At 40.8% G+C, this 3,144-nt stretch overlaps 1 long non-coding RNA gene across 1 annotated transcript; it reads right to left on the bottom strand.

The window, feature by feature from the left end:
* Nucleotides 1–1,677: 1,677 nt before the first annotated feature.
* LOC134760199 (uncharacterized) lies at nucleotides 1,678–2,401 on the bottom strand. The gene is made up of 2 exons (XR_010137116.1): nucleotides 2,141–2,401; nucleotides 1,678–1,937 (listed from the first exon to the last, which is right to left on the bottom strand). It is a non-coding gene; the product is annotated as an uncharacterized LOC134760199 (long non-coding RNA).
* Between the last annotated feature and the right edge of the window lie 743 nt (nucleotides 2,402–3,144).

Here is a 3,144-nt window from a genome sequence, read left to right as displayed (position 1 = left end):
TGGCTAATTTTTGTATTTTTAGTAGAGATGGGGTTTCTCCACGTTGGCCAGGCTTGTCTCGAACTCCTGACCTTGGATGATCTGCCCACCTTGGCCTCCCAAAATACTGGGATTACAGGTGTGAGCCACTGCGCCTGGCCTGTTATCAGTATTTTTAATATCTGCCATTCTGGTGGTTGTGTAGTTGTATCTGTCTGCAGTTTTCATTTGCTTTTTCCTGATGAGCAATAATGTCACACTTCTTCACGGGCTATATTAACAATTTGTATGTCTTCCTTTGTAAAGTAACTGTTCAAATTTTGCCCATTATAATTGAGATGTTGGGCTCTTTAATATTTTATTGTACAAGTCTTTTTATATTCTGGGTGTCAGTCAGTCTGAAATTTGGGCAGAGTTTAATGTAGAATAAGGGGCAATTCTTTGCTTGACATCTTGTTCTCAGGATTTATTCCCTCACTTTCCAGGTCCTGTGGTCACCTCAATCTCTGTCGTCTAGATCTTCATGCCACTGGATACTACAGAAGCATCCACAGATTCAATGAAAAAGGGATCAAAAATATTCAGAAAAAAATACAAATTAGCAACACAACAATAAAAATAACACAAATGAAAAACGAAATACAGTATGACAACTATTTACAGGGCATGTTTATTGTACAGGGATAGAAATAATTTGAAGTATGCAGGGTGATAAGAAAAGGTTACATGAGAATATTATGGCCATTTTACATAACAGACTTGAGCATCCAAGGATTTTCATTTCCATAAGGGTCCCTGAATCAATTCTCCACCGATACCAAGGGACAACTGTATTCAGGATTTTTTCACCTGGTTCATGAAGGATATTCACCTGTAGTTTTCTTTCCTTATAATTTCTTTGTCTTGTTTGGTATTATCAGATTAATGCTGGCCTCATGAGACAAGCTGGGGGTGGGTAGGTGTTCCCTTCTCTTTTTGTTTCTGGGTTTATTTAAAATTCACATCTTTACTCTTTAAATGTTTAGTAGAATCCACCAATGAATTAGTCTCAGTATTGCTGTTGTTGTCGGAAGGCTTTATCTATTAAATCAGTTTTGAAATATATATCAGGCCAGGCAGGTGCAGTGTCTCAAGCCTGTAATCCCAGCACATTGGGAGACCAAGGTGGGCAGAGCACTTGAGCCCAGGAGTTCAAGACCAGCCCAGGCAACATGGTAAAAACCCATCTCTACAAAATATAGAAAAAATTAACTGTGCATATATATATATATGTGTGTGTGTAAAAATTGTATGTACACACCCATACATACATGCAACTATCTAGATTATCCATTCTGAGAGAGCTTTGGTAGTTTGTGCCTTTCGAGTAATATTCTATGCCATGTAAATTGATGAATTTATGGACAAAGAGTTGTTTGTAATGTTCCCTTATAATCCTTTTAATATCTGCAAAATCTGTAATAACGTTCCCTCCCTCCTGATTTTTGTTTTCTTCTTTTCCCTGTGGGTGAGTCAGTTGAAAGGTTTATAAACTATATTGACCTTCTCAAAGAATAAGGTTATGATTTTGTTGATTTTTAGAGATTGTTTTTGTGTTTCCAATTTCATTGACTTTTGTAGCTGCCACAAAACTTCACTGTATCCTCTCCAGGACCCAGGACCCAGCTGGGCTCAAGAATTAAATTAACATAACACAGATTAACAGGACAATAGCAGGCAAATTTATTTAATACAAGTTTTACATGTGATCAGAGCCTTCATTACAAAATGAAGCTCCAAAGAAATAGTCAGTTTTGTATACACTGTAGTGAACAAAGAATAGTAAGTTGTTAAGAAGCAATTAGGCCGGGCCTGGTGGCTCATGCTTGTAATCCCAGCACTTTGGGAGACAGAGGCAGGAGGATAGCCTGTAGCCAGGAGTTTGAGACCATCCTGGGCAACACAGTAAGATCGCATCTCTACAAAATAAAAATAAATGAATTTTTTTTAAAGAAGCAACTAAATCATGTGGACAGGCTTGAAAGATGTTATTTTAAGGTGGTCTGTACAGAATTCTTTTGGGCTTGACTTCTCATTTTGAGGAAATGTATATTGCTCCTTTTTTCTAGTATAAGGAGTGGATCTTCTTTCCTCCTTCCCACCCTCCCTCCTTCCTTCCTACCTTTTCCCACAGATGTTCCAGCAGAATGTGCTAATTAGTAAATATCTTCTGCCCTGAGAAGAGAGATGACATGGCAAGAAGAAGGATGCTAAGTCATACTCAGTTAAGGTTCTGCTGCTAGGAGCTGAAGAGTCATTCTTTCCTCATTCCTGTGACCATCTGCGAGAAATCAGAACTGTGTCTCCCTCCTGCATGAATCACAGAGGACATCCCCATACAATAGCCTGGAGTGATTCCCGCCCCACCCCCGCACCCCCATCCCCACCACCACTTTTTTAAAAAGGGAATCCAGGAATCGTCCTGCTTCCTGTAGAGGTCAGAAAGAAGGGGCAAAATAGCACTGCAGGTGGAACTCTGATCCCTTCCCAGGCTCACAGAAGCTTTCAGGTAACTGGGGCTTCTCGGGAAATTAAAAAAAAATTAATAAAATGAACCACACTTACCACCTTTTACTTGTGACTATCTCATTTAATTCTCCACTGAACTGCGTTGGTTTGATACTTCTATTCCCCTCATGTTACATAAAAGGAATGCTAGGCACATACAGTTTGAATTACTTCCCAATTTCACACCCCTAGAAGGTGGCAGAACTTCCTGGTCAGTCCTGGAGTAGGAAGACAGCGCACAAAATACAAGAGATCCTCAACCCACCAAGACCAAATGCTGCAAACTCGACAAAGGCGCACTCACCTGGGGCCTAACCCCATCTTCCACTGCTAGCCACGGATGCTCTTCTTGAAGACAAGGAGGGCCACCGCCAGGCTAAAGAAAACATTGCTGTCTCAGGACTCACTCAACTTCCTGAAAGGAATGCTGACCTCACTTTCATGGAGCAGAAGTGACTGTAGTTACCCACAATTCCTGGATTATAACCTCAGAATTCCCAATGAGATAATCGTCACAGCCACGCCCTCCTGTAGAGGAAGCCCGGCTGCCTACACAGAGCTCCAAGGTTACTGCTCCCAGAATCCTCGCAAAGAATTGGCAATGTCGTTGCCTTTCTC

The sequence above is a fragment of the Pongo abelii genome, chromosome 16, assembly GCF_028885655.2.
Source record: "Pongo abelii isolate AG06213 chromosome 16, NHGRI_mPonAbe1-v2.0_pri, whole genome shotgun sequence".
Taxonomy (NCBI): domain Eukaryota; kingdom Metazoa; phylum Chordata; class Mammalia; order Primates; family Hominidae; genus Pongo; species Pongo abelii.
The sequence above is the reverse complement of the archived record's forward strand: the minus strand, read 5'-3'. Positions and strand labels throughout refer to the sequence as shown.